The 27,158-nt window shown below is 36.9% G+C and overlaps 1 protein-coding gene across 1 annotated transcript in view; it reads right to left on the bottom strand.

Annotated features, from left to right (window-relative positions):
* LOC139971089 (polypeptide N-acetylgalactosaminyltransferase 2-like) overlaps nucleotides 1–27,158 on the bottom strand; it is a 141,500-nt gene that overhangs the window by 94,235 nt on the left and 20,107 nt on the right. The gene's annotated exons all lie outside the window — the stretch shown is intronic.

The following is a 27,158-nucleotide window of genomic DNA, read 5'->3' on the forward strand; positions in this document are numbered from 1 at the left end:
TTGCATATTGCAGTGAAATGATAACGATCCATGTTAGGGGCTTAAATGAAGACTACTCTAGACACTCTAAAGACTGGTAGCACAGATCTTCTAAGCCCTTCCCCCTACAATACTTGGACCCAAATTGAGTTAACCTTGTGTGTTATGCTTCCACTAACTTGTCATGATTGTTTTCATGAGACATTCTTGTGTATTGAATTAAGTGTTATAGAAAAACCCCCAAAAAATCATATGATATTTCTAGTTTAATGAATTAAGTGTAACAGTAGAACCTAAACACTTCTATGATACTTCCAGTGTAATGAAACAGTAGAATGCAAACACTTCTTATGATACTTGAATTTGCTATATTGTGTTTACTCAGCACACTGTATCAGAAACAATTATCGTTCACACTAATGCACAGCACCAGATTTCAATCGTTCCTCTTAAAGGAATTGTCCAATGACAAATAATGTCAAAGTATGGCATGAATGTATCATAAGATTTCTTCCATCTTAGATCTCCTGGCTCTTGGCATCAAGTAGGAGAGGGGAGGGGGAGGGGGAGGGGGGGAGGGGGAGGGGCTTGACAGAGCCTCCCTGGAGCTGGTCAGTCCCGAGTGATGTCTCTCTTTGGTGAAGCACAAATACTTTAGCACGCTATCAAGATGCACTTTTACTCACTATAGTAATGTTGAATTTTTCATTCACTTCTTCTGACATACTCAACTAAAACACACATCTCGAGATATCCCTTTAACCATACCGTCAGTGAGACTTAGACATTTCCGGACTAATTAGCTAACGTTGTCATCTTTATATAACATAAAATGAGATTATGAGTCCATCTGATTCGATAACTAGGTCAAGACGAAACATTAATCCATATAAATATATTCGGAAGGGTTCATACAACCAGGTATAATATCTGGATTAAAAGTTATTGAAACTTGAACTTGGTGACGAGGAAAATAAATTCTAAAAATGGGATGCTTACAGGAAATAGGATTGAAAGCAAAGACAGTGAAATAAGGCTTAACTTACAGAATACGATCTTTGTAAATGTTTGTCGATCTACTTAGTTCTACTGTTAACTGTACCGTAAATCAATGACCAATTTATACTGTTCGCATGCAATAGACTGAAATTAATAGACCGAGTAAAGCATTCTAAAGAATATCTCTCACACTATAATAACAGGGAAATAATTGATCCAGTATCGCATTACAAACTGCTATGCAAAAATGGTCAAGTTGCTATACTGTACAAGTCCAAAGATGTACAGTACATAGCAGATCTTTTACACAGGAACTAAACCATTGTATTCTATAAGAGACTAAAATTTCATAGCCTTCAAAAGTGCCTCACGACATTTACATACAAATTTATATCATGTTTTGTTCAATGTAATTAAAAATTAAGAGAGAAAGTTTCAGTTCATTGCAAATTGACAAAAATTATAAAAAACAAAATTGATGAAATAGTAAACCCAAGATGAAAGCACATTCATACAATGGTAATTATTTACTAATGATTCCTTAATGTTTGCTACATCTGCACATTACAGTCTGCACAAACACTGCTTTATAGCACTATTTTCTTGCTTGATATTATTCTCAAGTTAATACTCAGTCCCTTGGCTTTTGAAACAATTAAAACTTCCATCGATAAAGAGTGAACCTACAGTATACGCCTACCTACAGTTTGACCACAGGTACGTGTAGCAGATTTATTTATAATTATTGGCTAATTTGGCTTTCTTTGCATAAGAATCAGGGCACAACATTTGCTCATAAACTGATATATGGTTGACTAAAAAGGATACTGTTTTAGGAGAAGAAAAGCTTTTTAAAATAAAACTTCACAGTATAGCTATCTGTACCTGTGCTTGAATGATCTTGGTGAAAAATGGAATGTCATCATAGGTCAATTTGGGAAAGATTGTTCAAACACCCACAAACACACAAAAGTACAATCAGCAGTTTTAAAGAGAAAGTCAAGGCAAACGTGAAATCGATACAATTAAACAAGGGAAGATAAGTCGCATAACCTACAGTAAATGTAACAAAAGAAAGTTTTTTCTCATTCAAAATGAAAATCTTCACTACCGTGCACAACAGTGCAAGATTTAAAAAACTTGTAATTTCATCTTAACTGTCATCTTCTCTGGTTCGCCGAGTGTTCTGCCTGACAATTGTTACATGGCCGGACGTATCGAACCATGTCTAAATATATATCGGATTGAATCATAGAGTTTCTTATCCTAAAAAGCTGCACCTTATAAGGTCTCTCGTTTCAACACAGGAAATTACGGTATGGATTCGCAGGATATTGAAACCGAGATCCATACTTAGCTGTCAAACGGTTTCCTTTGAAGCACACATGAACCTCCCTACCCAAATAGTCCTCGGGCTACGGCTGCTTTTAATCTGCTCCCTTTGAATAACGAAGTTGCAACAAAACAGTAACAGGGAATTATTTCATCTTTACATATTTGCCAAGGCAGTTATATACTTAAAGGAAGAAACCAACCAGGCCATAAAGAGTCCATGTGGCAGACATACACTTATTATGAACATACTTCCCAAAACAGACAAAAAAAAGGAGATGATCTTATTGCATTTTTGGAGGTCTATATAACGTATCACTGGAGTTTTAATGGTCCTCTACAAAGAAGATTAAAGACTTGAACAAGTCTAAATATGACATCATCCAGTCACATACTGTAATATATGTGCTTGAAAGGTTTAGTGATGGGTTAGGCTGTGATTCTACAATACAGTATTGTAAATAAGTTTAATGCTTAACAAGACCTATTACTAGCATTGGTGTCAGTGTAAACTTAATTATAATAATAAGAATAAAAAAAATCATAAATTATGTTCATTAACCTTGAAAATATGAAAAAACAAAGATAAAGAAAAGGGCTTCACCTCCTACACTGGAAACTATGACATCACAGATTGACAAAATGGCAGCCCCTTGACATGACATTGGAACAAATAATATCTCCAAAATAGAACAAGATTTTCGTTAGTAAATAATTGAGGGATCGTTCATCATAAACATCTCTATCATATTAAGTAAAGATGATTGTTGGTTTTGCCTATCTCAGGAATTTAAATATATCAACAACAAAAATGAGAAAAAAAAACCTGAAAAATACTCTAGTAAGTTCTGTGTACAAACACATGGCCTATAGATACACATCTCTGAGTAATATTGGCATCCTGCATGGCAATTTTGCAAATTCCCTACAGGAAGCTTTATATACATATTTAAATGGTTTGGCAAATACATGTCTAAGTACTACAATTTATATATTCTAGTAATCTGTGAAATTTCAATTGTTCTAAATATTCTACTGTGGCTATAAATATTAACCAATAATTGGCCAGAAGCTAGCTTCATGACCGTTCGTCTAGACTAAACCCTACTGTAGCTCGCCGCCTACGGATATACAGTACTATAGTCATTTAATGATCATAAACGATTCTTGCTTTCGTAAATAATTCAATACCAGCAATTTTTTCCTGAATCCAAAGGTAAAGGAAATCATTGTATTACAAGAACTTCATGTTTAGAATATAACTTCCCTCTCCGAAGAGCTCCATAAAGACAACATCGTGCATATTAGAAAACCATTTCGTTTTGCTTTGCCAGATAGCCCACTGCATAAAAGCAAAACAGGTTTGCATATATATTCATGAACCAGTCTCCATTTAACAGAGACATAACTTCCAATCTATTGTACCTACTATGCAGATCTAGCCTAACAAAATTGGGAACAATTTAGCACTGTTCCTTCCCCTCCCCCTCCCCCTCCTTCTCCCCACCCCCCCTCTCCACTGACCCACTGAAAGGTCAATTACACCCAGTTTCTCTTCTTCTGCAATGTACTATTCTGAAGGTTTACAGTTTATATTTACAGTGGAATTTTCATCTACTGACTGAAGTGTGCACTAGTAAATCCAACAATTCCCTCACATACAGTATTATGTGTAACTTCACATAACACGATCAACAAACAAAACTATTGATGAATTGGCTGGTTGGTCAGTGTTGCAGAAAATCAGTTATAGATTTTTGTCAACGTCATCATGCATTTACATTATAGGGTGATTTTAGGCAGAATTTCATTCCAGATATGTCATAATCCTAGAAAATAAGCAATTTTTGATTGTTACTCAAGAATCTATTGAGGTTATCAAGATATTTCACATTTTTAAAATATGCTAAATGAAATAGTCAATAAGGCTACAGAGATGGTGAGGTCAGCTCCTTGTAATGTATGCTGATGTTAATTATCGGCCATTGTTTTAAATTTAAAGGTGTTATAGAAATACAACCTGGATCCATAGCAGTATGCTTTTAGTGCTATACAACACTATTAATTAATTAACTTTGGAAATTAAGTTTGTGCCTTAAGTCAACCATAATTGTCATTTTTACAAACACACCCACCCCTGTGAGGCTTTCACCTTCGTAATTAAACTCTGACATTAATTGCGGCTCTCATCTTCTTGTTTGAGAAAACACAAACAAACAAACAAGCAAGCATTAATTAATTAATCATAAACTTCTTGTCACTTTGCAACCAACTAGCTAAATGTCAAAATCTATTTTCTATGAAAACTAACAAAAAAAAATTTCTGCCCTGACTCGACCGACCCTCTGGTTTGTTTGCCTAAAATTCAAATGATGAGCTTCAAGCTCATTATTAAAAATCAAAAATTGAAAATATGAAACCTGGAGGACTCTCGGTAAATTTCTAAGTGTATAGAATGTCACCACTGGAATAAAAAATTTGCATTTAATAATGGTCTTTATAATGATTTAATTGATTTTATGAATGCCATGGGACCTATGTAGTGTATTACAGCACAGTTAGGGTATAAATCAACTTAAATTTATGCCCATAACGTTTGATGCTATGTATTTACTGATCATGGTGACCATCTTCATTTTCTGTAGTTCAGGAAATTCAACTTTGAGAAATATGCGGCTATTCTTCAAGTACAAACAGTTTCATAAAATATGTAAAAGTTAGGGGGTCTGACATTTCGATCCTAGCCAGATCTTCTTCAGATGCTAACTCACTGGGTTTGACTTTGAAGAAGAAGATCGTCCGTTGGGATCAAAACGTCAGGCCCTCTAGCTTTTACATATTTACCTACACAGGCTTTCTATAGTACTTCCATCAGCAGTTTGCTAACAGTTTTTTTTTTTCTCTCTACAAGTTTCATAAAAGAAATATGAAAACCATACACTTTTCTTTACCAAGCTATAGGCTAGGAATTGACCTACAGTACGTTGTTTCAAAAAAAAGAAGAAAAACAATAAAACCAGGATAAGCTCAACACCATTGTCTTTCACTAACAGTAGATATCAAATAGAAAGCCTGCCATTTTAATAAACATGTGCAAATACCCTGTAGATTCTAACAAACATCATACTATTGAATCCAATCAGAAGGGCAATAACTTTTAGACAAGTTGATCTCTCAAGTAGGATTTGTAGCTGGTCTGACATAAAAGAGTCAAGTTCATTATTTTCTACTGTAATGTACTGTACTGTACTTGTAGTACTATCACACTGACTCACAATAAGGGAAACTGCTTTTCCTGAGGGTTTTGCTAAAAATGAAATCCAAACATAATAAACTGCTTTGTTGTAACCTGTGAGCCAAATTGCCATTGATTATGCCACCTTTGACAGTAAGTCTCTGACATACTGAGATAATGTATACATGGAAATATTACCCTGAAAGGAGGAAATGCAGTACTTCCATGCTGTATGCATGTACTATTTTCACATATGTGCTAATTTCAGAAATGAGCCTAGAATGTATTCACCATATCACAGACATATATCCGATGGGAAACACAAAATGACTTTTGAAACATGGCAACACACTAACAGGCTTCTTAATATGGAACATGTTATGCTAGACGAACCCCTCCCCCCCCTCCTTTCCAACTGGGAAATCAGTAAAACATAATCTATTGTGGAAATTTATAATTTTTTTGTTTATATGAACAATGCTCTGATTTGAGCTATAGTTAATGTGAAAATGTAAGAAGAGATGTCATCTTGTAAAAGAAAATGCCTGATAAAACTGAGGATTTGGACTAAGTTCGGACTAGGTTCTAAAACTTAATCATATTGCTGCTCCTACAGTATACAAGAGAGAACTGCAACACCAACAGAGCAAAAACATAAAACAGCTTGATATTTGAGTCTAAGTAGATACACATGAACTTTGACCTATGACTATAATACCTGTTTTGATATCCTGATTGTTAAATCTAACAATTTTTTAAACCAGAGGATTACATTCATCTCCCACTAACGTTGTACAATCTACAGCCATACATAGGCTAGAGTGACTGTTTCCTGTATGGAAACACTGAATGTAAAGGTCTGCTAGCTTCCAAACTATTCAACATTGTATGGTAGGCTGTAGGTTAGGTAGATTTATAAAGAAAGTACATAAGATTTAGAGACAGGAAAGAGAGAAGTGGAAGTAACTAGAAGTATCTTTGCAGAATACGTATCCATGGCAACAATAAATTCCCGGTCTCTTTTCTCCCTGGCTAGTTGGACCTCTAGCTTACAAATGAGAACTTGGTGACAAAATCAAGAAGACAGAACTTAAAAAAAGGGTGTTGTTTAGAAACAAGTACAGTACCACAAAGACATTGGGAAAAGGTGTGTTGATTATACCATAGGTCAAGCAGCCTAAAGTAATCTGCTTTAACAAAGGTAGGTTGCAGAGTTGATTTACAATTGAGATTTTCAGCACTGAATATGGTCTGGGCATTGCTACAGTATCTACAAAACTTCATAAAGCTTATTAAAGTAAACTTATGTATACACACTTGAAAGGCATGCTTGCCCTTTTGGATTAATATAGAAGAAAATTCTCGTAAACTAGTACTTACAGGAAAAATTACTGACCAAAAAAGAAAAGAAACCAAAAAATTCCTTGCAAAGCTAAGTTTTTTTCCCCAAAAAAATTCTGTGATGTATTCCCTTTTTTTATTTAAAAGGTGTTTGTAAATGCCAGCAGGGAGTCAGGTAGTCATCGCTCAATGTGATAATAACCATCTGCCCTCCCTAAAGGAATAATTAACAAAATAAAACAGATATGAATTTTTGACACAACCACCAGCTGTGGCTCCAACGGTCTCTTATCGTTTCAATCATCTTCCCTTCCAGAGAGTAAGCAGAGATGACATCCTCCTCCTCGTTAGTCAGTCGGGATGAAAGATCAACTTAATTAAACAAAGACCACGGGACAACCAAATATGCCAGACATGAAGCTAACAATGAAAAATGTTGAGATGCTCCGCTATTATTTGACTAAAGATTCGCTGGACAAACGCAACTCTTCCTAAACAAACACACTTATAAGTTTACAGCATCGGCAGCTGCTCCCACCTTACCTGTACTGTATCAACAAAATCTCATACAAGTGCAACAATGGGTAATAAATGTCTATAGCCAATTCACATCTAATTATATACAGACCTGGAATTATCGATGGTTTCATGAAAACGCACCCCTCATGTTTACTTTATTCTTGAAAGCAGCTTCTTGCCTTTGGTTGGCATATTTACCTAAACAATTTAAGGGGTTTTCATAGATGAGAGAGTGCATGAAGTTAGAGGAGACAGGTATTAAGTGAGCTGGAGTGAAATCAATCCTACAGAGAACTACAAAATGTAAGAAAGTTAGTACTGGAGCAATCTAAGGTGTGATTATCCCTCCTGCCCCCCCCTCCCAACCCCTTGAGTAAATTGTTTTAGTAAACGACGGTTAAAGAGGTTTTTATTAATTAATGGTATATGATTTGATCCGCCACACTTTGTCACCCAGACACATTTTTCAATATAAGTAAAATTAACCATGTGTAAAAATTAACTGAACTTAAAGAAACAGCTGAATTTCACATAAATATTTGAAATGAAATTTGACTGGTCGAGTAAACGAACTAAACATTGTAAAGACATATTCTCCAGCCATGCAAAGTTTTCTCTCATTTCTATTTTTTTTATGTATATAGTAACTGCCTTATGCATTATGCATGATCAAGAAGGCTAATCCACAATATGCAGGTGTCCTTAAAACCCCCAAACTCCCTGGTTTGGGCACTTCTCTCTAACCTGTCTTGACTCTACTATTGCACCTTCCCATCTATCTAGCCTTTAATAGCTAGTAACATTTTAGCACTGCACCCCCCCCCCCTGACTGTCCTCCGGGGTCATCACGCTCATCACCTTTTCCTTCTGAATCTACCATTCACAAAGTATAGAGCCTATTCTGGTGATAGTATTTCAAATGTTTAAAATCACAAAATGCAGGTGTTGTTAAACCACTTTCAATCAGTACTTACTAGAGATGATCCTTTTATCACTTTCAATCAGTATTTACTAGAGATGATCCTTTAATCACTTTCATTCAGTATTTACTAGAGATGATCCTTTAATCACTTTCAATCAGTATTTACTGGAGATGATCCTTAAATCACTTTCATTCAGTATTTACTAGAGATGATCCTTAAATCACTTTCATTCAGTATTTACTAGAGATGATCCTTTAATCACTTTCAATCAGTATTTACTGGAGATGATCCTTAAATCACTTTCAATCAGTATTTACTAGAGATGATCCTTTAATCACTTTCAATCAGTATTTACTAGAGATGATCCTTTAATCACTTTCACTCAGTATTTACTAGAGATGATCCGTAAATCACTTTCAATCAGTATTTACTAGAGATGATCCTTTAATCACTTTCATTCAGTATTTACTAGAGATGATCCTTTAATCACTTTCAATCAGTATTTACTAGAGATGATCCGTAAATCAATTTCAATCAGTATTTACTGGAGATGATCTTTTAATCACTTTCAATCAGTATTTACTAGAGATGATCCTTTAATACCTGCCTCCGCTCTCCTCCTATATAGTCATCATCCAAAACTCATTAACTGAACTGAGCCACCGCACCCACTATGATCGACCCTGGGCTTCCCAAATCAAACCTCATCCCTGTTTTAGAATCGACTACAGTACCCACTTAGACAGAAATTTCAGGATGCGGGAGAAGTAGAGACGAGAGCTAGAGAGATGATAGAATACATACAGTAGACGTCGGCTATACTACAGTACGTTTCAAGAATGCTCTCCATCTTACTCAACCTTTCTAAACCCTTTTAAATTGTCATTATCTTTAATGTACCTCCGGTGTGCCTGATCATATTCAGCTAACATGACCAACCACTTGGAATCCATTATAAAAAAAAAAACAGAAAAAAACAAGATGGCAGAGTACGTACTAGCTTTAAAAATGCAATTAAAGTAAATTTGTGATGTTGCTGCATGACTTGACAGATAAGTTTGCAAGGATCTGACTTTGAAACTTCTTCTTATTCCAGAAACTGCTCGATTACAAAGTTGAGAAAAAGTCTGGAGACTAAGTGCCGATGTGAGAGCATCTATTTATCGGCAAATGGTCGATAAATTTCACAGCCAAGAGGAGATGTGATTTATGGCATGAAAATCACTGTGGCAGATGAGCGGCGGTATATCACTAACTTAATCAATTTAATATTCCACATGCCCCAAAATAAAGAAAAGATTGCTATCATTTTAGAATAACAAATGCAAATGATATAGTAGTTTTTTAGAACGATTGATAGCCTAACCACTACTACAAAACCAAGAGGGTAAATTAATATACATTCATACGGTATATCGGTACCAGTCAAAGTTCCTTCAAATGTTGCTTCAATCTCTAAACAAATCTTGATATATACGGTGACGGACAAATTGTTTAATATATTCAGTATCATGTTTCAGTTTAAGTAATTCCACCAGCAGACATATATATGCTATAGCTTGAAGATTTAAACAGATAAATTAAACTGGATATTGTACACAGGCAGGATATGGGCGGGGGGGGGGGGGAGGTGGGGACTATTTGCTGGATCAATTTACATCATGTATTCTGAGTTGTAATGCCAATACAAGTGTACAAATACGTGCTCACAGCTAGTCTAGGTAACGTGTTTGTGCATAATTGTTCAAATACGTTTAAGATGCGAAAACATTGTCCTTGCTGCACATGAGATGACTGGTGTAAACAGCTCGTACTAAATTAGAAGTTCTTAAGCTAGTACTTACAGATCAGCATCTTCAGCCCAGATTCCTCCTACAGTACTGTATGTGCACATGCATAAGGCTAGGCCTATGTATAGCGTATCATGGACTACTATTCTATTGAACATACTGTGCTACTGTATGACTGACGGTGTTGTAGATTAAAGCCTTCATAAGGCTAGGCCGCTAGGCTTGTGTATAGTGTATGGACTACTATTCTATTGAACATACTGCACTACTGTATAACTGACTGTGTTGTAAATTAAAGCCTATAGCTACTGTATCATATGTGCTCAGTTTGAAGAGTAATAGACACATTTTCTCAAAATCTCAAAGCATTAAAGTAACCTTCATTGAAATTTGTAGCGATAAGGCACTTTGCAAAATAATAATAATATAAAGAACAAAGAATTGAATCCATCTTCATTTTTATGGTGAAAAAAATTAAGGTACTTAAAGGAGCTATAGTAAATGATAATAAACTGAAGGCTATCGGTAGAGTTTAGTATTACATCCTACGTAAAATGTTCTTAAAAGACCACGTACTGTATGTTGACACATTGAAGATGATTTCACTGCCAAATTCACAGCATTGACGTACAGTACTTTCATGATCACAGACTTGAAATATAAATATATGACTATTGACTTCTATAATTTCATATTCACAAATTCACTGTATTAATATTTGATTAAATATATTCTTGTATAGGAAGATTGGGATGGTGTAGAAATATTATCTGTTAACATTTAAATTATTTAGTTACTACAGTATATATGTGAAGTCACTGTATGCTTAAGTACAGTACTGTATTTGCTATACACAATTTGCTGGTTGACTTGTAGATATTTTGTATGTGAATATAGCATATAATTTGAACTTTATCTTTGTTTGCTATATTAATTGCATGATGGTATTTTATTGTATGTATATCATAGTCACCTGCCAAGGTTAAAAGTCATAGATGTGATTCTCACTATCATCCCTTTCTGAGTGTACATATGAATAAGGGAAGTACTAACATGTGACCTATCGCTTTAATTCTTCAATATTTTGTTCGATGATATCTTATAACTTCATACTACTGTACATGGCTTTTCACCTCAGTGTCATTTTCCTTGCATGGTTCTTACCAACAGCTATAAGAGCATATATCACAGTAGCTCAATGTTTAAAATCTTGAGGGGAAATATACAAGTATGTTCTGAAGTGCCATATATACAGTACCCATTGATTTTCCATCTGTTCCCCAACTTCACATTATAGTATAGTTTATAGTTAGCAGTAGAAGCATCAAACAGTCAATTGTTGAGAATTCTTCAAAACTGCAACAAGTCATGAGGAAATGCACAAGTATGTCATATATGTGCTAGAGATAATTTTATATTAAAAGTATGAAAGGAGTTTATTCCAGGTCATTGTACCCACCCACCCTCACCTGCCCCCCCCCCACCCCTGGACTTAAAACCATAGCTGCTACTGTAAGTTGTACTTTCATGATATGACTCAGAATGGAACAAACGAAAAGAGTCTCTCCAAATATCCTTCCTGTTGATTTAACCAGTTTTATGAATAGTAAACTCACCACTCACAGTATAATTCTTCAAGGTTTACATTCGCCACATATCAGTTTTGAATAATTACAAAATTTCTTCCAAACTGACTGCAGTGTGGTGTACAGGTTCTACATACAAACATGATGACACACCATTTGCTTTTGCGTTCAGGAGTTAATTCAGCCATTTTGCTTTTACTTATTGTTCTGTACCCAAAATATCCAGCTAGTCACTCCCTGCTGTCTCATTATATACCAGTACAGAACCTTTAAAAATAAATAAGTTAAACTTTTTCCCCCTACCCTTGAAGTCAAATCACCTAAGGAGAATCCAACAGGGCACTATGGCACATGAGCTGGAAGGATGTGAAAATCATTTCCGATTTGAAAGTTGATAATTTTGTGAAATACACGACAGAATCAACGGGAACCATGCAAGAACAATATGCTTTGAAGAACGACAGATTGGAGTGCATGCATGTGCTTAGCTAGAGACAGGTAAGAGATGAATGGAGTAAATCGTAATGTTCTATCAATAATTTTACGAATGTACAAAAGATTTATCTACAAAAACTCCAAACTAAAAAATTGTTCAAGGCTCTCTCTCTTCAAAGCATGAATACAAGTTATCTTGCTAATAGATATGTAGATTCTAAAATGCCCGGAGTACCAGTAGTAAAAATTTACAAATTTATGAGGGTTAGTACAGTATACTGTAAGTACAGGCAACAATGTTAGGATACGAGTACCGGTATACAGACTTACTACAAGTCTGCCAATTGTTGCTTCTGAGCTGTTAGTGAAATTATCCTTAAAGCAGCTAATAGTAGTCGACAATTCTTACTAATAACATTATAAAGTACCAATAAAAATGAGATGACCTGATTATTGTCAAAATAGGTGCATTGAAAACTTGATAAAACAGCACAGGAGGTTCGAAAGACATCCGACATATAAGCACCAAGATAGGTGATACTTTTATAGTGATGTATCTACACCTGATTATAGTCATAGGACAGAATTAATTATATTGTGATTACAATATATAAGTACTGCTTATTGACAATAAGCTGCATCCTTTTAATGACCCACTTGAAAAAAAAAATATTTTGAAATGAATCTTATATATATGCTTTTAAGCTTGATCAAAAGAAACGTAATAGCATTTAAATATTGAATCGTAAAAAAAATCTCAAAAATCTATGTCAACAACTGCATGTCACCTACAGCACTATAGCCAGTAACATGAAAAGCCGAGGCTATTACAGCAAGCCAAATTTACAGTAGCTGTTTCCACTTTCAAGAATTCCGAATTGTTGTTTTCATCCTCCAAGGATTTAAGTTTGATAATGATAGATTCCAACCAGAGAGTAGAAATCTTTTGAAATATAACCTTCCCCAGAATACCCAGAGGTCAACATCAATTAACCTTACAAATATTAGGGAAGGAAGAGAAGGTGAAATTCTGACTGCAATTTATCCATCTGGAGGAGTTTGTTGCTTGCGTGTAGATCTTTCTTGTGAAATCTTGAGAATCCCAATATCCTGTTACGCACTGTACAGTAAGGCCAGCAGCCATGTTGGTAACAGATTCAAAACCAGGAATCTACAGCACTCAGTAGTTTCCTTGTCTGTGATATTCTTTTTTGTCAACCCTTGGATCACATGATCACATGACCCAACATGACATGATCACATGACCCAACATGGTATTTGATGAAAATGTAGCTCCTTATTTTGTCCTTTCAAGAAACATTGTCACGTCCTTTTGACAAATCTGGAACAACAGCAGCACCTGCCATGTCCTTTCAAACAGTTTTGATCTGGTACATCCAATATGTTGCAAACAAGTACAGTAAGTGCCCAAGACATCCCTTAACATATATCCATCCTGACCACACACATCTGCCCCGAGTGCAATCTCCTTTTATCAGGAAACTGTACTTTATTCTTCCTGACCTACCAGTAGACAAAAGTTACTTTGCATCCATTTTCAATTGCAATAATAAATTCCTAACATATTGGCTCATTTTGTATGTCAATTATATGTCTAGAACACATCTGTCACACTGTACATATATCCTACACAGAATCTACAGAATACTAATACATTATCTGAAACCCAACATTCTCACCATCCACATCTCCCCCCCCCCCCCAACCAAACTTTAATACATATTAACAGATATAATGTGCTTCTACCTGTTATACCTGTAGGGTTTTCAGTGGCGGATCCAGGATTTCGCCGAAGGGGGGGCCCAGATGGGAAATGCCTAATCGTCGTCCTGGGGGAGGGGTCTAAGGGGAGTGAATGCCCCCCTCCCCTTTGGAAAATTTCACAAACTATGGAGGTCCTCGGTGCAATCTGGTGCTACTTTTCGTGAAAGTTTGGAGTAAAATTTATTTCCAATAAATCATGTATTCATGGTTTGCCGGGCATATATTTGCAATTTCGAGCAATGAGCTTGGGATTTACGTCTTTGGGGAATAGGTGGTGATGCAAACTACTTTTTACCAGGCTACTCCAGGCCATTTCATCTTGGATGCCCTCTTCCAGATGGAGACTATTGATGCAGTCAGAGTGCCCCTCTCACCTTCACTTTATCAGAATGATGGTGTACTCTTTTTGCAAATTTATTTTACAAAAACTTACACGCACAGTGGCGTAGCTAGGATATTTTGAGTAAGGGGGGGCATGGGGGGCTGTTCTTGCTTGTGGGGCCGGAGGTTACTATCTAAGCAGAGCGCCACCTTGGTTGGCGCGGAGCGTACAGAGAAAATTTGAGATTTCAGCACCCCCCAGATCGCAGGAGATGTCACCTGTGAGGCAAAATAGCAACCAAAAGATGTGCAACTTTGGTGACAGAAATGCAAAAAAAGTTTTTCTCTTTCATGCTGACTGGCCTTGCCAACTCAGCCAGACTTTTAACTTGAGGGAAGTTGGCATCATTTGTCGTTTCAAGCTGTCAAGGCCTTTCTCCCAACTCAAACCCCTGTGGGCTACCGGTAGATTTGCAGGATATGCCCACATGTGGACTTAAATAGCATTAGAGGAAGGGGATGGAAGACTAACACGCATCGATGTTTCGGTAATGGTCCACATTGGTGGCTCGGTGCTAATTAGGCCATTTATTGGGTTTCTTGAGGCAGCTGTCATCAGAATCTGGCTTTTTGTGCCAATCGATGACCGATAACATGTATTGGTATGTAAATTTCTTCTTCATATATCTAGCAACACTCTAAAAACAAATGAGTGGATTTCATTCAATTGGAGTGATCACTCGGCGCACTTCAAATTAAGAGTGAAATTTAACTCTATTGGAGTTAACCCTCACTCCTAATATGAGTGAATATAGCTCTATTAGGAGGTAAGATTTACTCCAATGGAGTGGAAATTCACTCTTATATCGGAATGTGCTCAGTGATTACTCCCATGGAGTGAAATTCACCATGTTTTTATCAGTACAATACAGTGCATATCATCATAGACGTACGTACTACGTACGTTCGTATATCAGACGCACTCGATACCCACGATACGATACGGTCCTGGAGAAACTATTTCCACTCATCATTTTTTAAGGCGATACAGTAGTGAGTATTGAACAGGCACAGCCGCATGTTTGCAGGAATTTCAGAATTCCCAATATTTTATATTTCTACCAGTAGTGAAAATCATATTTCGACAGTTTCATGGGCATACAAAAGTTGTTTTGTGGAATATTCAATGACAATTCAGGGGCGGATGCAGGATTTGTGACAGGGGGGGGGTCTGACTGGTCCAGCCACGCCTGAACGTAAGACTATCTAAGCGGAGCGCCATCATCGGTTGGCGCGGAGCGTACAAGGAAATTTTTGGCTTTACAAACCTCCCAGATGGCCGGAAACGGCACTTCCCGAGTATTCTAAGCAGCATGTACCTAGCCTGAAAATATGGATCTCATGTCTGCAATTTCTCAATTGATGAGAAAAAACAATCTATGAAATATGGTATTACATATCAGATGAGCTGAGGTGATACAAAAATCATAATGCCTTCCCCTCCCGTTCCGTCACCACTGTTTGATGCAGGGCCGGATCCAGGATTCTGGAAGGGTGAGGGGTTTGCTCATGAAAAATTTGTTAGCGCATCCTAGCAGCCTACCGCTCTGTAACCTCACCGCCCAAAAAAAAATCGAACACCACCTCAATTTTTAAACTTTTCGGTCTGAAAATTGAGATTGTTAGGCATTTTTAGCACCTGTAGCACGCGTGCACAGTATAGTTCATTTGACGGAAAAGACACACCTGGATGACTTGTGAGGATAACCGCTTTTCTGACGTCCTACATGTTTAAAATTGGCGATTAATTTAATTTTTTTTCCTCTCTTTTTTTTGGGCCAAGAGCAGGGGGGTCCGGTTCGATATCGCGCAGCACAACAAGGTTCGTGGTATATGGTCGCAATCGTCGCATCGACCATTGCCATGCCATGCTGTGTGACCATTCTCATGATTACTACAGATATTTTTTTTTCTTATTCTGCCAGATGCAGACGAGATAATTGTGTAACTCTATTTCCCAAATTATTGAACAAAATATATAAGTGAATCGCACTTATTTTTACTTTTTTACAACATTTTTTTCACCCCATTCCCAGTGGGGGGCCAGCCTATTTCATGGGGGCCTCGGCCCCCCAGGCCCCCCGTAGCTACGCCACTGATCATGCATGGGGCCCTTTCCCTCGAACGCGGTAAAAAAAAAAAAAAATCAGGATTTTCAAAAAGGGGGGGCCCGGGCCCCCCGGGCCCCCCCCTGGATCCGCCCCTGGTTTTGAAAGGTAATTGCTGTGAGATCCTATTGGATCCTACACAGAATCTATAGAATACATTATCTGTAGCCCCACCTCCTCATCCTCCTCACCCCCCCCCCCCCCCCCCACACACACAGACATTTAATACATATCTACAGACCTAAAGTGGTTCCACCTGTTATACCTATAGGGTATTGGCAGGTAATTGCCTTGAGATCCTATTGGTGCTAAAACAGCTAACGTACAGGTAAATTCATATATACAATTTTTGGTCAACTCTGTTATTCAGCTGTAAGATATCAAACAGTTTTTTTTTTTCATTCTCCAAATTCTGAAAAAAATGAAGGAAATTGACATTAATCACATCAAAAGAGAAAAAGAACAGAAAATTTTGATCATGACTATGAAATTGCCTCTTGGCTAGAAAGACTTTTCTCATTAAAATCATTCCCTGGAGAGGGCTTCCATGGGATTTCCTTTCAGGTTGTAAACATGTGTAGTCAACCAACTAATTCATCCACAAGTAGTCTGTAGAGTTGGAAGGACTGTTTCTGCAGCATTTTAACTAATAGTAATAAAATACAAAAACCTGCATAACAAATTTCTTCTCTGTGATTTAGGCTTTAGACAAACCAAATCCACTAATTCTATATGTCTGCAACCACTGCATCTCCTACTCCCCACCCACCTACTTTTTCGTTTTCCGAAACGGCAAACTTTGGAGTCACTCTTACCAACCTTACAAAACTGTGAGGGGACCGCGGATTGCGAAGCAGGCAATGACAACACACGGATCGCAAAGGCGGTAGCTACTATAAGATTCGTCGAATAAGGCAACATAAAGAACTGATGTACTCAAAGCCAAAGCCAAAGTGAATTAATCAGGTCACACATCCAGAGTCTATGTATAATAAGTTCTTCAATACCACCTATCATTATGTTTTGGGAAACATTTCATACTGTAAAATTAATTTTTCCAACCTAGCTCTCCCTTTTCAGTGGTTATGAACCTGACATACAAAGTCACACCTTTACATTACCTTTTGATATTGCAAAACTGAAATCACTCCCTCATGTTTTCCCCTTCACCATCTCTTCTCAGTACTGTAGTCTGGCCAAGCAATCAACTGACTATTAATGTGTAGTCTGGCCAAGCAATCAACTGACCATTAATGTGAAGTTTGGCCAAGCAATCAACTGACTATTAATGTGAAGTTTGGCCAAGCAATCAACTGACTATTAATGTGAAGTTTTGCCAAGCAATCAACTGACTATTAATGTGAAGTTTGGCCAAGCAATCAACTGACTAAATTAATGTTTCAAGACACTGGAAACGTTCACTTACTAACAGAAGAATATTTTTGGCAGAGAGTAACCTTACAGTCTATAGTAACAGCAGGTAGTCTGTGACCACGCATACAATCAGCTGACCACTATGGTAACACCAGCACAGTGTACTGGAATGCTTAACAGATGTTCAAACACCTCTTACAATGTATAAACATATATATCCTATACTTCAACCACTAACAAGTAATAACAAGATGTACTTCCATTTCTAATGCTAACACATTGTTGTGATTCAGAGGAAGTAATAAAGCACCTTCAATGGGAATTTCCTATTGTAAATTAGGGATTGAAAAAATCTGCCGGTAGAGGGCAGAGAAAGCTAGAGATTAAAGGGGGTGGGAAAGCTAGAGATTGGAGGGGTGGGAGAGCTAGAGATTAGTGGGGTGGGAAAGCTAGAGATTGGAGGGGTGGGAAAGCTAGAGATTACAGGGGAGGGAAAACTAGAGATAAGAGGGGTAGGAAAGCTACAGATTGGAGGTGTGGGAAAGCTAGAGAATAGAGGGGAGAGAAATCTAGAGATTAGAGGGGTGGGAAAGCTACAGATTAGAGGGATGGGAAAGCTAGAGATTAGAAGGGTAGGAAAGCTAGCGATTAGAGGTGTGGGAAAGCTAGAGAATAGAGGGGAGAGAAATCTAGAGATTAGAGTGGTAGGAAAACTAGAGATTAGATGAGTGGGAAAGCTAAAGATTAGAGGGGTGGGAAAGCTAGAGATCAGAGGGATGGAAAAGTTATGGATTAGAGAGGGAGAGAAATCTAGAGATTAGAGGTGAGGGACAGTTAGGGATTAGAGAGGGAGAGCTGGACATAACTTTCGTTGTAACAAATTCAAGGGTACTTTAATATGCAGTGATTGAGTTTAGATGAAACAGGCATCTTTCTGGCTTCAAAAAAGTCACACCAAGAATAAAATACTGTACCAGGCTCGAACAAAAGGTTGAAAATCTGCCTGGAAACAGTTTTCTGAATGGTAGATTTGGAATGAGAGGTCAAGTGATTACAGAGAAGGTCATTGGGGGGAGAGGGGCACAGTGCAAGAATTTTACCAGTTCTTAGGGTAGGGTAGATCGGAGGGCATGTGTATCGGAGACAGGTATTAGAGTGATGTATTTACGACCAACCAACAACAACATGGTCTTATTTTTCTTTCAAGTTAACATATTTTCCCTATCTACCACTATATTATGTTCAATGTTTACAGTTAACAAAACCTACTACGATACCTCCATATAGCAGAGCACCAGACAACATCTGCAAACTGATACAAAAAAAACCTTTTCAACCTGCTTCGTTCTTTTCTTTATAATGTATCAGTACGAAACATAGTTTGTAATTCATGAATACTCAAGTAGACTATTGCAATTCCAATGATAAGTCAGTACAGACAAGTCACTGAACTACGCACAATTAACTATCAAGAAAATTCACCTCCACAAATCAAACAAAGATCTGCCTTCCAAGGTTTTTCACTCAATTTTGATCAATTTACATTAATTGCTCGCCGCAACTTTCCCAGGCAATCGCTCGCTGCGAAAAGTCACCACAATTTGATGGAGTGTGCTGGAAGCTGCTTGAAATCAACGCGGGCAGAATTGAGATGCGAATCTATCGAAAAGGTTGCAGGCCATCAAATCACTTTTATTGGAGAGATAGCCCCTTTTGAATGCAAAACTGAAGAGAAAAATGTCTACCAGGAGAGAAATTTAAATCTCCATCTCTGGTAAGGAGCAACCCTTTATAGCCTGTAACCAAAGATACAGAAGGAGAGATTTTTCAGGAAATGGAATACGTTTGCTGCACATAACGTAGATACCGTGAATTCTCTTTCTATCAGACAAACCTCGTAGATGAGTGGCTGTTGGCATACGATTCATACATAATGCATGAATCACTTAACAGAGACAGAAGTGAGCTTATAGTCAGATTAAGGAAGCAATTTATGACCACTTCCAATATGGACCAAACAAAATTAGACATGAGCTTGGAATGAACGTGCATCATTGCATGATGCAGGTTTGAGTTGTTACACGAATACATGTGCAGGTAAGAGGTGATACAGAAATCATATTCTTATGGCATAAAGGTGGAGGATCGAGAAAGACCTTCTCTCTCCTTCACAATCCCCCCTCTCCCAGCCCCCTCCATCCTCCCCCCCCCCCCCTCCATCCTCTCCACGTACTTTTCCTTTCAGCATTTTGGTAGACTGTACAACTTCAAAGTCCCCTTAATTGACAATTGATTTTAAAAGCTGAGGTAAAATGTTGGCTCAATTGGTACAGATTAACATCTTTCCCAACGTCCCTCTCCCATTCACCTCCCCTCATCTCTAATTACTCCCATCTCTCCTACTACTAACTTCCCTTTCCATCTTTCCAATCACCCTCTCTTCCACTCCCTCTCTCCATCCTTTCCTCCTTCCAATGATGATTGTCCCAAGTTTACTTTCCCTTGCGATCAGATAATAATTGCAGCAATATTCCAAATTTCTACTCTGCAGTGTGACCTGTCTGGTACCCCCCCTGTATTGTTTGCACAGTTGTGAGATTCCTCCTGCGGTAAGTAGGAAAATCTCCATGTCAGACCCATCACCTCCATCCACTCTGTCAAAGGCAAAACTCAACTTTCTTGAATTCTAGACTGCTATATTAAACAACCACAGAGCAGGCTGGTCCCACTCACATCCATGACACTTTTATGAAAATATTTACCAACTCCCGTTGACATTAATTGGGCACATACGACATGAAATTAAAACATACCTAACATTCTGATAATGAACTATCAAAGCTTGAGACATTGTTTTAACAAACAGCTGTGGCAGTTTTGGAGTTTTAAGTGTTGTTTTATCCTATCCAATCCCTGCTAGATCATTTGGTAATAATTATCAAAAAAATATATCAAATCTCTGGTCGTTTCTCGACTGATGTATTTCTTCTCTTCTTCTCTTTTTCTAAACTTTTACAGTGATCTTTCATATTCTTTGAGATGAACTGTTTCAACTTTCAAGACAGGCGTATCCTAAATCAAATTGCCACAAACGTGTAAGGATTGTCATTCTTTCCTCTTGATTAAGGTGATAGGACAGATAACAACAAACGTTGAATGACTGACATTTTTATTACTATGTACAGTTCGGGAGCTCTACTTTCCCTGCAATGTTACTGCCTGACGGAAAGAAGATTTACACATTACTGCATGGGTCTTAAACAAAGTAAAAGTAAGCTTACATTTAAATAAAAAGAAAATAAACTCCAAAACTTTACTCTGATGACGAAAGAGAGAGAGAGAAAACAAACATATCTATGAGCTGTCGCATTCGTGCTGATTTATTCGCTAAAGCTATCAATGCTTGACAGAATAAATTTACTCCAGCAAACAAACACACCTTTGAATTTACCCAAATGCTTTCTGCTCAATATATTGAACTTGACATGGATTTTAAGTTACATGATAAACTTCAATGTTGATATTTCTATGTTCAATTCTACTTATTGTGAGTGCAAACTTCATGTTATTTTTCCATGAAGTTGATAAGTATATATACTTCTGATGTGAAGTCAATTTAAAGAACAAAGCTAACTATTTGCTGTTTTTCAGGATCAAAATCATTAAACTTCAAAAATTTTTGGTAACCTTCATCTTTATCGAAAGACAAAGATAGGCCAATATTATATGGAACATTTGCAAGACAACTTCTGATTCTACATTGTAGCATTGGCTGCTATGGAAAATTTGCGTTATCGATGTCAACATTTTTGCGTCATTTTTACGATCCACCTCCTCACAAAATTTCAAATCAGCGAGTAACATACTGTACAATACCAAGCTCAGCTTAGCAACCACATCTGCAATTGATACCAATTAATGTTGCAAACTTTGAAAACTGTGTTTTTGTAATGTAGATGTCTGTCAAGGAATGAGACCTTGTGACTGACAAGGTAACTGGGGCTTCTAACCAAGGCTAGGCCAAAGCTTCAGAAAGTGAGATTGTCACGGTAGAATGAGACCGCTAAAGTTGTGGGGAGACAGGTAAGCAAGGAGTGAAGTAAATAAGAAACATCGAAAGTCAACTCATCAACACTCATCAACATGTCCCTTTAACAAAAGATACAGTTTTATATAACTTTAACTATTAAGTGCATGATATGTATGAACAATACCAAAAGCGAGGCTTTAATTCCTTTTATCAGACTTCGATTTATCTTCTAGTGGCATTGTAATTGAACCAAGAAGCCATTACGGAATAAAAAGGCAAAAAGGAAAGTGCAACTTAATCTCAAGACACTCTGATTTTCTACTCACAATGCTCGATTACTGTAATGCATTTAAAAACTCCTTTTCCCTCTCAAATTATGACGCTCTGACAGAGTATAGCTCTGGTAACTCAACTTATGCATCAATGATTTGATTATTCCAAAAATCATTTTAGATTTATTTTGGAGGTAAAATATCTTTCATTTAGTTTGGCATAAAGTTCTAATGCAACTGCTATTGATTAAACGTTCAAAAACTCGGGTCACATGACAACGAGATCAATACTGCAGCATTTCCATCTTCCTTTTCTCCATGAGATCTGCGAGACGTATGGAGAGCATGCAAAGCAGCAAGCACGCCAAGACCTTGAGAGAAATCTCACGGTCGTCATTTGACGACGAAAATTTTGAAATTTATTGAGGAAAATCACTTGAGTGTTGCAAAATTGAGCAAACAACTTTGACTGAATATTTCATCATTTTATTCCAAATCAATAAGTGCCGTCCTTTATCTTCTGATGTCTTTCAACTTTAATATCTGTGCAGAGTTAATGACGAAAGTAATTTCACTGAGATTTTATACGATAACGTATAAGTTGAGCTTCCTTAGAATCTAAGAATTTCTTTTATTGTACTCATATCTGGAAATTCTAATAATTCAGGGTTTGTCATCATTGTACTGTAGGACACATTCTGTAGCAGTTAGTCAGTACTGTGCTGATGTATTTATGTACTACCGGTTATTGAGGGGGCTTTGTAACTTCAACAATGCAAAACTTAAGTTTTCTTTTGCTTGAATTAATGTCATCTCATTTAAAAAGATCTGGAAGTGTGCAGGAAAATGGAAAAGGGGAACAGGAAAGAATAGAAATAGGGGGAGGGGGTGGGGGGTTGGGAGGATTACACTGAATGCTTGTACATGTGTTTGTGCAGTTGACACAAAGAGAGGTAAGTACTGGTTGCATCAGGTGGTAAACACAATATGTTGATTGAAGTACAGTAGTCTTCTAACATGGGTGAGGCATGCCAGGCCTCTAGGCAGAGTTCCAATTTTGAGGCAGGGGGTGGGGGGTGGCACAAAACTTGACTGATGTCTGTCCAACTGTCAATTTCATCATTTTATGGTAAGTTGTGTAGTATATACTTGTAAGTATTCATTATTTAGCATGTACATAATATGTTGATAAATGTACATGCCATTTGAAAGAAAGTCTGAAAAGGCATCCCCCTCCTCAACCCCTCCCCCCCCCACACCCATGACCCTGAGTCATACTGTATGATATCTAGATATAATACTTGAGATTGTTTAAAATTTCCAGACAACTCAACCAGAGAGTACAACAAACATTTCACAAACAAAACTACGTACGTTATATTCAAAAGGAGTACAAAATTTGATGTATTTTTTCCATAAGGTTTAGGTACTGTAACAGCCACCTATGTACCTACAGTACTCTACCATAAACCCTACTACATGTGCCTACAGTGCCCTCAATATATGTTCAAGGAAATTCCTATTAAAACGCTTTTACAGACGCTGATACAATCACCTTAAATACAATTTCATACATATTTCTGGATAACATTTTTTTTTGGATGTATAAAACTAAACAGTTATTTTTGTTCTATTTATGATATGCATGAATCAAGAACACAAATAAACATTCCATTTCTATAACATTCCATACTTTCCCAAATGTTTGCAAATAACATAAAAATAGGATACTGAAAATTCTCTTTTTTTATAGAACTTTGACCATTATATTGCCCATACACCGAGTGGTTTAAGTTTAATTTGTAATTTTAAAATGTAACTGGCGCCGTCCCTGTTATTTTAGGACTGACCCAGACAGTTATATGAATGTTTTGATTTTCAACATATCCCTTCTCTATTTCTTCTTCTTCTCCTTTTTTTAGTTTAGATTCGCAACTTATAGATTCACAAAATTACACTTCATTGCATATTAAAACTGACAACGATTCTTCATATAGAGGAGATAAAAATGGTTATTTTCTTTGATATCTTACGCCATACAGTATATGTATCAGGATGCAAATTGTGACTCAACCTTTTGAACTGGATTCAGAAATTATGTCGAAACAATTGTGAAGTTCATCATCTCACACTGACTTCTGTACAAATCTGATCACTTCCGAGAGGACTCATCAACTTTTTATCAAATCTGGAGTTACATTCTGGAATAGTTTAGACAACACAATAAAAAATATTCAAAAGTATTCCTTATCCCAAGAAAAAGAAATACATTTTAGTTAACGATTATTATCATTAAGTAGTGATTCTTTATTGCTTGCTTTTTTCTTTGTTCTTTTCTTCTTCCTCTTCCCTATCCTTTGTATTCTTTTTTTTTTGTAAAGGGGGACTGCTCGTAAAAGCTCTGCTTCTTCAGTCCTTCTCCACCTCCTTGTAATTTAATTATTCACCATTGTATTTATATTATGAGGAAATTTAGTCAAACTCAAACTAACAGTATAATTACATTATTGATGCTGCTATACATACTGTAGGAGAGTAGGGAATGGTTTAATCTGGATGGGCATAGGATACATGGTTATCAATGAAGATGAATCCAGATGGTAGCTAGAGATGATGATGATGATGGTTCCGTTTTTCTCTTCAAAATCTGTCCAGAATTATCTTAAGATGTGTGTCCTAACTTTTTTTGCTTTTTTCCCCAACAGTCTGAGAACGTTTTAAGCTACTGATAGAATAAACCAATTTAATCAGCCAAGTTATGAAACAACTGCTACTGTATAATGTAAAGAACCTTTTTGTATATAAACACAACAGATAAAAGTTTAAAGTGGAAACTGGTCATTGAGTACAGTATCTTTTCCTACAAATAACAAATTGTTAATAGAAGGAATGTAACAATAAATGCAAAATCTAACTTTCTTCTTTTTTTTTCACTACATTTTGAGCAACTTTTCACATCTTGTGATGAAGAAAAGGAAGTATTTTCCAAGTTTATCACTTTTTTTTTTTTCATTTTCCTCTTGGAAAAATCCAGTTCAGCCGGATAAAATCCGGCCAGAATTTTCTGTGAGATCCAGTCAAATCGGTTCCAGCCTCATCCAAAAATTTGGATCTGGTTCATCTCTAATGACACTGTAGCAATACATGGTGAATCCATTGAAAGGTTTCTTGGAATCCATGGCAGGAAGACATATTAAAAACTATATAATTGTTACTGATGAAACGATGACACCTACCACATGTACAGTATATGTACCTACAGTCAAAACACACTATTAAACATGTATATCTGCTCTACCCATATTGTTTGATCCAGACACACATTTCATTGAATCGAAACTATTTCTAGTATGGTGACATAATTTCCCAATTTGATGAAACATATAGTTAAATAACTTCCTGCATGGGAAGGAAATAGTTGTACTGTAGATCTGTAGGGTACATCATCACCCCCTTATGACTTTTGAACAAGACGCAACATGATGACGGTTGTGAACTTGGACCTTTCTATTATTATACCTTTATATTATAATGTACAAGTAATTGGACTTCCCATATCTGTTTCCACTAAACCAATGTAGTTTTATCATACTCTATATATGGTGCTTGGCCATACAAAGTGGTAACATACAAAGGCATTTAAGCCTTGTATGCATTGTCACAGACGCACCTCCGGGGCCAAAGAACACATTATCTTCCTTTTGAGACAGCTACTTAAGAGAACAGGGGAAACTGAAGGATCAGCACTACTTCATTCAATAAAACATAAGATGTTTGCACTTAAATAAGATGGATGTTTATGTTAAGCAATTCTTTAAGATGCACTGCCAAGTGATTTGTGACATCCCAAATAATTAAGTTTTAATGTTAATTAGATTTTGATGGTCATCACATTGGGTACTGATTCTGCATAATACAGCTGGACATAGACTTGTCTGTATACAAAACTGTTACCAGTTCAATCTATCCAGATTAGAGGTAGGGTGCCCGTGTTGTGGGGAGACAGGTAATGAAGTGAGTTTAATACCTAGTTTTAATCAGTGCTTCAGTAAGGTGGACAAACTAGGTTCCAAGATGATTTCTTGATCAAAGGAAGAACATGTAGGTTACCTCTGAATGGTAAATTCAGAAGAAGGATTGAGTTGAGAGAGTCTGGGATGAATAAGTAACTGTCCAAGCTTGGTCAAGTTTCACTGAACAGTACAGTAGAAAAGACAAGAATCATCTTTAAAGCAAAGCATAAACACTAACTGTAAGTTGAAGTCAAATGAACTTCCCATACAGTATATGAAATCTGTTGCATGATTCAGAGTTGGAGCTCCTCCAACTTCCAATAGCAAACCAACTTTTCTATATCATTTGTAAGGCCATATATACTGTAATCAATAACATTGGTTACAGCAGGAAGTTCTCTCAGGTTTTGACATTTTTTCTGACCCATGCAGGAAAACTGAAACAGCTCTACATCAGATTATAGTGTCTGGAAGGCTGTTTCTTTAATGTTAGACTTGTTTTGCATAATTTCTGTCTTGACGTCATCAACATAATGTGATCTTGTTACACATAAACTATAAATCATTTAAGGTGTAAGCATCTTGTGCATATGTCATTGAGGTGAGTTACACCCTTGATTTCATCTTTAGCATTGACTCAATTCCGCTGGTGTATAGGAAACCTACTGACTCCAAAGGTCGCTCCTAACCTCTGTTTACTTTCTTATTATCCTGATTTTTGAAATGCATGGCAGATCTCTACTGCCAGCTAATGACAGTGCAAACAAATATATAACCATGGAAAACAACCACACAGCACTGCATAAAATCTAATCAATGCTGCACCAAATGAGCACGCCAGAATGTCAGCCCAGCCATGAAATGGAAGACAGGGCTGATCGTATGAGAAGAAGTATTGAGCAACCTTCAAAGTTTACGCTCATATAAACTAAAGAAAAATAAATAACATCGTCTCACACTTCACCATGAGGAACTGCTGTTAAGAAGAAAACCTGCAACTCCCTGATTTGGGTGTTTAGAAGTGACCATACTTACAGAACTCAGAACTGTACATTT

This window comes from Apostichopus japonicus, chromosome 8, assembly GCF_037975245.1.
Source record: "Apostichopus japonicus isolate 1M-3 chromosome 8, ASM3797524v1, whole genome shotgun sequence".
In the NCBI taxonomy this organism is placed as follows: domain Eukaryota; kingdom Metazoa; phylum Echinodermata; class Holothuroidea; order Aspidochirotida; family Stichopodidae; genus Apostichopus; species Apostichopus japonicus.